This window comes from Mirounga leonina, unplaced genomic scaffold (assembly GCF_011800145.1).
Source record: "Mirounga leonina isolate KUSES-001 unplaced genomic scaffold, KU_Mleo_1.0 Mir_104, whole genome shotgun sequence".
NCBI lineage: Eukaryota > Metazoa > Chordata > Mammalia > Carnivora > Phocidae > Mirounga > Mirounga leonina.
This window is the reverse complement of record NW_023270231.1, coordinates 9650910-9661553: the sequence shown is the minus strand read 5'-3', so window position 1 is coordinate 9661553 and position 10644 is coordinate 9650910.

Genomic DNA, 10644 nt, shown 5'->3' with positions numbered 1-10644 from the left:
AAACAGGTAATTGTATTCATTCAATGACCTCCCCAGGCATTGTCTGTTGTAAGCAACAGACATTTAACCTTCCTCTTTATGTTTTCTTGGAGGCAAAAAGAAAATCCAGAGAGTAAGCTTTTGTAGGACTTTTAAAAGAGGACATATACTCTACTTCCTTCTGCTAGATTGATAAAAGCTTGCCAAAAAGAGGGTTTGGAAACCAAAATACTGAATTTGGCAATTTAGCTGGAATTATAAAGTGATCCTTTTTACAGTTTTTATGCAATTGAAAATAACATATATCTATATGTACCTATGGGCGTTTGTGTGTATAAAGAGTATAGGCAGCAAATTATAATATACATTACCTATATTTATACTTTGTATTTATGCTAAAATTAGGTTCATTAAATAAGTGAGGATTACATTTATTAGAAATGCACTGCTACCAAGTTAAACTACCATTGGAGCCTAGCAAATTGACCAGAGAGCTAATCATTTGTTTTGCTGATCTCTCTTTTGATGTGCTAAGAGCCCCTAATAAGGATAGTTAAAGCATTAAGCTGAGAACTCAAGTGTGAAAACTAACATTATCTCCTAATTTGATGATAGACATTAATTGTGGCTTATATTTCACAGTTAATGATTGAGAGAAATTTCCACATCTGCGTAGCTTTTTAGTTGCCCACATAGTAGTCCCCCAAATTATACCCCAATGAAAGTAGAGGAGAAAAGTAGCTACACAATTTACCAACATTCATAGGACAGACTTTTTTTTTTTTAAGATTTTATTTATTTATTTGAGTGAGAGAATGAGATAGAGAGCATGAGAGGGGGGAGAGTCAGAGAGAGAAGCAGACTGCCTGCTGAGCAGGGAGCCCGACGTGGGACTCGATCCAGGGACTCCAGGATCATGACCTGAGCCGAAGGCAGTCGCTTAACCAACTGGGCCACCCAGGCGCCTGATAGGACAGACTTTTTAAAAGTTCTTCTATTTATATTTAAAAAGCCTGCAACAGATTGAATACGGATCTGTTTGTTTGGGTTGTCTTCTAGAAAAGAAGGCCACACGCTCACAAACAAGTAAAAACACCATATTACCTAGGGAACGGGGAAGGTTTGAATTGTTTAAGCATAAGTGAGAGCAAACATTTTTTTCCACTCTCCCAAATGTATTCACAAAAGAAAGGTAAGTAAAGTAATTACATTCATTGCATCATGTATTTATTTTTGTCTTAGAATTAAGTTTAGAATTTTGTCCTGATGCATTTCCAACACAAGGAATACATATGTGCATGTACACACACACACACACATTTCTCCATGTGTATACACCACATAAGCCCCATCCCCACATTCATGCCCACATATTCTCCCTTGCTATGCGATCCATTCTGTTCTTGAGCTAGGATAGCAATGGATAGATATATGCATTTGTGCTTTTTTAAACACTTAACCTTGCATATAGATCAAAATACTAATTAACTTCCTTCTGCAATTAATAGATTCTTAGATACATAAAATGGGTATTTTTGTCAATTTACTGTCTTTTTGCAGGATGTAAAGTGAAGCAGAGCTCACTTAATCAATTTCTTTTATTCTATCTGCTTTCAGTGAATATGTAAATGTATCCTATAATTTCTAGAAGTATTTTTAATCTCCATAATAGTCTGCATAATATTAGACTATTTCTTATATTATTATTTTTAAAATAAGTTTCATAAAGACCTTATATCAAACCTGAATTACTCTCAAAAGTAAATAAGTGGTCAACATTGTTTGGGAAGTCATTGTTGAAATTCTACAATTTTGATTTTCTATAACATTTTCAAAATATCAGTATCATTATAGTCGTTCCTTTTAATATTCATTGTATCTACAACCTATTATGTGTCAGGTACTTTGTTTGATTCTAGGCATACAAAGATGAAGAAAGTTTTCCCTGTTTTAACAGAGCTATAAGCTCCATTGAATGAAGGGGACTAACCTATAAATACCATTTATCAAAATGGAAGTACCAGGGATAAGAAGGACACAAAAAATGTAGAAGACCTACAAGACAGCTCTGCAAGTGATTGATTACCTTCTGAGCACAAAGAAATGCTGGAATGATAGAATGTTAGAAAAGTTGAAGCAGGCCTTCAAAGACACAGTCTAACCTAGATTCCAGAGTCCTTTGCAATGGTTTATGGTAGATCTAACTAGTATATTGATCTAGAGTCTCTTACCCATCTTTGAGCAAGCTGAAAACATACATTTGACTATGTGTATGTGTTCATTATCATTTAGATTGCATTTCTGGGTTTTAGTTGTTATGGTAAAACAAATGCTTTATGTTAAACAAATGTGCAATTAGGATAGTTAATACATATACACATTGTGTAACACCCTATATGAAAGTGTTTATTTAAGCAAATTCCGAGGCAGTAGCAACTCCTTCCCATTTCTCTTGGATTTGATGTGAACTCTTTTCATAGAACATCCCTGAAGAAATACAGGGAGCTAGAAAGCACATGACTTAGGTTTTATTAGTTGACAGTCCTATGTAGCTGATGGTAACAATAATTCTGGCTCTGAGAAAGAGAAACAGTAAAGAAAGGAATAGAATATGATTGATTGAGTGCATAGAAAGACAATTTTTTGATTACTTATATGATGTGATGAATGCATAAGTTCCTTTCTAAGAGTGAAGACATTATAGTTATAAAAAGAATGGTAAGAAAGTGCTCAGAATCTGGAGTCTACCATACTTTTTTCTCTGATTCCTTTAACAAGAACGGATTACTTTTAAAGATTAGTTTATTTTAACTAATCTTTTAGCATATATTAAATTATTAAAATCTAATACTCATAAGATTTTTATGGTACAAAATAGGTATTCATAAGCACAATAGTAATATTTCCTTAAACACATGAATTTGGTTGGTTTTACCAAATTGCACCCTCCACAGAATGAATACCAATGTCATATTCAGTATGGCACTATCAGTACCCTTGAAATTATGGAATTCTTTATCTTCAGCCTTAACATCTCCTAGATACCTCAAAGCACCCCTTGATGAAAGGCTCAATTTACAATTTTTTAAGTCTAATTTAAATGTGTTTTATTTTGTTGTAGTCTATTGACATAGATAATAGCTGATTACAGAGCACTTATGTGTGAGTATGCATATAATTTCATGGAATTGTAAGAATATTGATTCTGCATCACTGATTGGGATAACAGGTAAGAGATCTTTTTATGTGTGCATGTCTCACAAAACGAGTATAATAAGGCACATGTACTTGTTTAAACTGCTTTGATCATATATCCGGAAGATTTGTTCATGCCATAGGATGTTTTTCTAAATCATGATTTTAAATAGCCACACGGTATTTCAGCATATAATGTAACATAATTTATTCATTCATTTCTCTAAGTTTTTAGATTAGCTTTCAGACTTTTTGAATTTTCATTCTTGTAAATGATATAATGAACAACCTTACATATAAACTTCTTGCACATATCTGATTATTTTATTAAGTTAAAGGGAAGATCTATATTCAAAGGTATGAACAGTTGGGTAACGATGATTTTTGTCAAATAACTCCAAAATGGTTGTGCAAGTATAAGCACAATGTATAAGTAAACTGTATCTGAGTTATTGCATTTTCCATATTTTTGTTAACAATAGGTATTAAAAGCAAACTGGTACAGCCAATGTGGAAAACAGTATGGAAATTTCTCAAAAAGTTAAACATAGAGGGGTGCCTGGGTGGCTCAGTCGGTTAAGTGTCCAACTCTTGGTTTCAGCTTAGGTCGTGATCTCAGGGTCCTGGGATTGAGCCCTGTGTCAGCTCCACACTCAACACAGAGTCTGCTTGTCCCTCTCCCTCTGCTCCTCCCCTTGCTCTCTCTCTCTCTCATATAAATAAATAAAAATCTTTTTTTAAAAAAGCTAAAAAATAGAACTACCCTATGATTCAATAATTACACTACAGGGTATTTACCCAAAAATACAAAAACACCAACTAACTCAAATGGACATATGCACCCTTATGTTCATAGTAGCATTATTTATAATAGCAAAATTATAGAAGCAACCCAAGTGTCCATTAATAAATAAATGGATAATAAATAAATAAATAAATAAATAAATAAAAGAAGACATGGTGTATACACACACACGTACACACAATGGAATATTACTCAGCCATAAAAAAGAATGAAATCTTGCCATTTGTAACAACAGCGATGGAGTTAGAGAGTATAATGCTAAGAGAAATAAGTCAGTCAGAGGAAGACAAATACCATGATTTCACTCATATGTGGGATTTAAGAAACAAAACAAACGAGCAAAGGGGGGTTAAAAAAAGAGTGACAAACCAAGAAACCGACTCTTAACTATAGAGAACAAACTGATGGTTACCAGAGGGAAAGTGGATGGGGGAATGGGTGAAATAGGCAATAGAAATTAAGAAGCACACTTGTGATGAGCACCGGGTATTGTACAGAAGTGTTCAATCACTATATTGTACACCTGAAGCTAATATAACACTGTTTGTTAACTGTACTGGAATTAAAATAAAATAAAACAAAACAATAGGTATTAACACAATTAACAATATGACAAGCAAAAGGTATAATTTTTTAATTTTGTATTTTTTTAGCTGACTAAAAGTGTTGATAACTTTCAGTTGTGTGTGTGTGTTCTTTTGCACCAACATCTTTACTTTGAGGTAGTATAATTTTTTTCACAATGTTCCTTTAATTTTGAGGCACTAAATGACAAAATGGAAAAAGGAGACATTTTTACAGGTCATATATTCCTCCAACTTACTATGTGTACGTATTTGGGCTCACTGCAAGCATTCTATAAATCGCTGTTGATTTTTGGCCTTACAATGAAAACTTTAACACCTTTATCAAGTGATAATTAATAAGATAGCTGTAGGTCCAGACCTCATACTAGTAAAATACCCACTACAGACTAAGCAATAAACATAAAGTTCATCTAAATGTAATCAAAACCACATATTTCTAAATATGTTTCAAAGGTACCTGAAGATATTATTTATAAAGCAAGGTTAAATATATAATTAAGTGACATTATTTAAAGCACAAAAAGTTTCCATTTTAACAAATATTTTCTTTCCTTTGAGAATAGAAGTGGCCATTTTAATTTATTGTGTGTTAAGAAAGAAGCCCATATTTGAAAGAGAAAATTAATCTATTAGACTACAGATTACATGATGCATTTTAAGTAAAGGTATGACATCTGAGTTTTACTTCGAGGATGGACAGGAAACCAGTGAATGGTATTAACCAGGGGATTAACATTAGCTGACCAGATTTTGAAAGATCATACTCTGATCACTTTTGGAAGAGTAGATTGTGAGGCTAGGATGAAAGCCGAGAGATAGTTTAAGAAGTTACTGCTAATGTCCAGAGAGAAATAGCAATAGCAATAAATAGCAATAGCTTGCATCAGGATGGTAGCACTAGAAAAGGTGAGAAGTAAATATCTTGGTCCTAATCAATCATTCTTATCGATGGATTAAATGTAATAGGTCAGACCTTCACAACAACTCTTAAATTTTTGGCTTCAACACCTGATGATGTCATTTATGAAGACAGGAAAGGCTCAGGAAAAAGTGAGTATAGAAAAGTGAATAGGTGTAAATTAAGTGTTCAATTCCAAGAAGAAACGAAAGTGGCTGTTGAGTAATTTTGAGTTCAAAGTCAGACACTATGATTGCAATAATAGGACAGGACCTAAATAGGAATTTATAAATGTTAACTTATAGGGAAGCAGGGTCTCTATATGTGGTTTATTTAAGAATTTTGTGGGGCACCTGGGTGCTGCAGTTGATTAAGGACCTGACACTTGGTTTTGGCTCAGGTCATGATCTCAGGGCCCTGGGATCGAGGCCCACGTCGGGCTCCACACTCAGTAGGGAGTCCACTTGGGATTATCTCTCTCTCTCCCTCTGCCTCTCCTGCTTGTGCTCTCTCTCTCTCTCTCAAATAAATCTTTAAAAAAAAATTTGTGATGGGGAGCGGAGATTATTACGGATTATCCATGTGGATTTTAAATCATATATGTCCTTATCAAGGCATAGAGGCAGAGGGAGATTACACATACACAGAAAGGAGGTGATGTGAAGATGGAGTTGACAGAGATTTAAAAATGTGGGCCTTGAAAAGTAATGTAGCCACAACCAAAGAATGTCAATCACCAGAAGCTGAAAGAAGTAAGGAATAGTTCACTCCTAGAGTCTCCAGAGCGAGTGTGGTCATGTTGAGAACAGGATTTTGGTCCAGTGATAATGATTTCAGACTTCTGGCCTTCAGAACTGTGAGAGAATAAATTCCTGTTGCTTTAAGTCATTGAATTTGTTGTAATTGGTTACATCAGCCACAGGAAACTAAAACAGATTTTGATACTGAGAGTAGGGTGCTGCTGTAACAAATTCCTGAAAATATGGAAGTGCCTCTAAGATTGAGTAATGGGTAGAGGCTGGGATAATTTTGAGATGCATGATAAAAAAAAAAAAAGCTTAGATTGCTTTGAACTAACTCTTGATAGAATTATGGATGTTTAAGCACTTCTAGTGAAGGCTCAGAAAGAAATTAAGCACATGTTATTGAAAACTGGAGGAAAGGTGATCCTTATTACATAGCATCAGAAAGTCTAGCAGAAATATGACCTATTGTATGGAAAGCAGAACTTATAAGCAATGAACTTGAATATTTCACTGAGATTTCCTAGCTAAGGGTTTAAATGCAGCCTTATTTTTTTCTTATTGCTTATAGCAAATATCAGAGGAAAAAGGAAAACTCAGGGAAGAAAGTAGTAAGCAAAAATAAACCAGGACTTCATGATTTGGGAAATTTTCAGCCTCTTTAGATTACAAAAAGTTCTAAAATTATGAGACTTACTGTGAGGAAAATGAACTCTGAATATAAAGCTATGGGTATGGCTGGACAACCATTGGTCACTGTCTCAAAACAATCAAAAGTTCAGAGTACTCTCTCACAGAGGGTTCTTAAAGAGTACAAGCATATGACTCACAGACCCACTCAACCATCTCAGCAGAAGCCACAAATAAAGATGGGATTATCCAGAAAAGTTGTAGAGAGGACTCTTGCCATAAATACCTGTGATATAGGGGATCCTGGAGACCCACAAGATTTGAGAAATATTTACCAGCAGAAATACTGCCATCTTTGTCTGAAAGGGACAAAGAGAGGATAAAATGAAGGAAATAAAACTCCAAGTAGAGAATTGTAGGTCCAAATGCCAGTGTCATGGGTATAAGAGCAAAGGCCAGAGCTGTGTATGCAGAGGCCAGAGTCATGGGCCAAAAGACAGAGCCTCAAACCACAGACGATTATTCCCAGCCCCTGGAATCTAATGAACACTGACAGGATACTGAAATTGCTTTGGGGTTAGTGACTCCTTTTTTCCTTTGGTTTTCCCCCTTTTGGATTGGGAATGTAGATAGCTGTTATCCTAGGCCTGTCCCACCACTGTACTTTAGAAACAAATATGGGGGGTGGGAGGGATGGGGTGGCTGGGTGATAGACATTGGGGAGGGTATGTGCTATGGTGAGCACTGTGAATTGTGTAAGACTGATGAATCACAGACCTGTACCTCTGAAACAAACAATACATTATATGTTAAAAAAAAAAAAAAAGATAGTAAGAAGGGAAAAATGAAGGGGGGGAATCGGAGGGGGAAATGAACCATGAGAGACTATGGACTCTGAGAAACAAACTGAGGGTTTTAGGGGGGAGTGGAGTGGGGGTATGGGTTAGCCTGGTGACGGTTATTAAGGAGGGCCATATTGAATGGAGCACTGGATGTTATATGCAAACAATGAATCATGGAACACTACATCAAAAACTAATGATGTAATGTATGGTGATTAACATAACATAAAAAAAAAAGAAACAAATAACTTGTTTCCTAGTTTCACAGATGTAGAAATTGAGAGGAATTTTGCCCCAGATTGGATCATATCCAGACTCAAACTCATTTCTAAATTAGATTATTTAGATGATGCAATTTGAGGCTTTTGAGCTCAGAATATTTAGATGAGACTTTACACTTGAGGTAATACTTTCATGAGTTGAGACTTCTGAGGATGTTGGGATGGAATGGATATATTGTGCATGTGGGATGGATATATTGTGCATGTGGGATGGATTTGAATCTTTGTAGACCAGATGGTGGACTATGGTAGGCTAAATAATGTCCTCATCCAAAAGACGTCCATATCCTAATCCCTGGTGTCTGTGAATGTTACCTTTTACAGCAAAAAAGGGACTTTGGATGTGTGATTAAATTAAGGATCTTCTAATGGAGAAATTATTCTGGAGTTTCCAGAATGGTCCTTAAATGCAATCACAAGGGTTCTTATAAGAGAGAGGCAAAGATAAACTGGAGACATAAGAGAGGGGACAATGTGACCATAGAGGCAGAAATTGGAGTGATATAGCCCAAGAAAAGGAATGTTGGCCATCAGTGGAAAATGGAAAAGGAGAAAACAAATTCTCTCCTATAGCTTCCAGTGGGAAGGCGACCCTGCCAAGATTTTGATTTCATCCCAGCAATACTAATTTTGAACTTCTGACTTCCAAAACTGTGAAAGAATAAACCATTGATTTCAGCCATCCAGTCTGTAGTTGAGAAAGAGGGGAGAAGGCTTTTTATTTTAAATAAAACTTAGGGAATAGAGGCCTCATTGATTATCTAACATATAAACACAAATTATTTATTCATGCTACTCTTCCTTCTTGCCCTCTATCATAATTCCAACAAATGTTTTGGTAGACGCCATGTAGGGACATCTGACAAATGGTTTTATTTGCCCCATTGAAGTTAACTGCAGCACTTAAAAAATAGAGCTCTACACTCAAATTTCTAAAATAATATCAAATATAAATTTGATCACACTGTGACTCCTCCTCTCCAGGTAAACAAGTCTCAGTCTTCTATATAAAAAGATAAGTTTAGTCAAAGGAATTTGTTTGACTGATACACAACCAATTCATCATAGCAGTAAAAGCAATGTGCAAAAAAAAAAAAAAAAAAAGCAATGTGCTTATGACTGGCACATCTACCCACTGGCACAGGAAAAAGGCTTGAAGTTGGTCAAATCATCATTTAAGTCATTTGGCTGACTGGCTAGACCCAAATTCCAATAAACACATACCTGGACTCCATGCGTAAGGCTTTGAGGACTTCCACTCCTGCTGGGAAAGCTGCAGGTCATTTATCACATAAAACTACCTCTGCTGTTACATATTTCAAATTAGTATTTTTTCCTCTCTCCCCCCATCCGTTTCCAGACTACTGGTGCCCTTCCCACTGTGCATAAAATTAAGCATTAGATGGCTGCTTAGTAATCATGATGTGGTTTGTTTATTTTTGGAAGTGCATTTAGGGGGTGCTTTTACAATTATCTTTATTCTCTGTAATTAATTTCCAGAACATTAAATGTAAATTTAAATTAGCCCTCTGTGTGAAGTGTCAATGCTATCACCTAAGCAAGGAAAGAGGTTCAACTTTCCAAACTATGGGAGAATTTTCTCCACCTCATTCTATTAACTCATTGTGGAGGGAAACACTAAAGTAAAAAAAGAGAAAAGGAAAATGTTAGGAAGCTAATCTTGCTTTCTCTGGCTTCATCTTTTCCCAAACTCATAATTGCTTTCTACAGCTTGCTGTAAATCCTTGGAGGACCAGCACAGGATGCTGCAGTACAAAGTAAGCTAAGATCTAAATTTCCAATAGGTCAGAAAGCCCTAGCATGATGACTATTAACCTCAGTGGTCAGTTTATTCAGAGCAGAGCATGGAGCAATTTCAAATGCACAATGAGCTTAGGTGCCTGAATGTGCTTAGAATTTCTTTAGCATTTTAAGGCCGACTTCAGCAATTTTCACATGAAAACCACACAGTAAAACATTATTGGAAAGGCAATGTGAAAATTTTAGTCACTGTGCTGCCCTTTCCTTTAGGATGAACTGATGTGAATCGCACACATTGCGTATGATTAATGTACAATATAACTTGTTGGAATATGTCATGTTACATGCAAGTTTCTGTGGTAATCTTTTCATTTTAATCACTGGATTTCTGAATCTAAGATGTGACTGTGCACAGGAAGAATCCAAATTAGTTACTCCCCCGCCCTTGTCCCTTGCTGATGTACCAAATATGTTGCTAAAATGTGTATTTAGAAGAGGAGATTGTAAACGTTTAAAGCCCACATTTCTTGCATTTGATCACGTGATTAGGGAACTCTTTGGTCTCCCTGGTAAACAAGTATCAGCCTTACAATCACAGGACCAGTTTCATAAAGTATGTCACCCAAATGCTGTATTTGTTTTAGAGATATTTCAAATTCTATTTTAAGTGCTTTGCAACATTTTTGCTACACAAATCAATGTTGGAGTTCTGACAGGATCTTATGGAAAAAAACTTATATTAATTCTCTGCCTTATTCTTTGCTCCTATCTTTAACTAAATATGTTCCAATTATATGAATCACAGTAGGCACAAAAATATGACAAACATTACAAATAAAAGATGACCTCTTTGTTTCCATGCATACATCTTCAAAACTGAGGTATACTGAGAGGCAAGGTAAAAAGTGACTAATCAACTATAA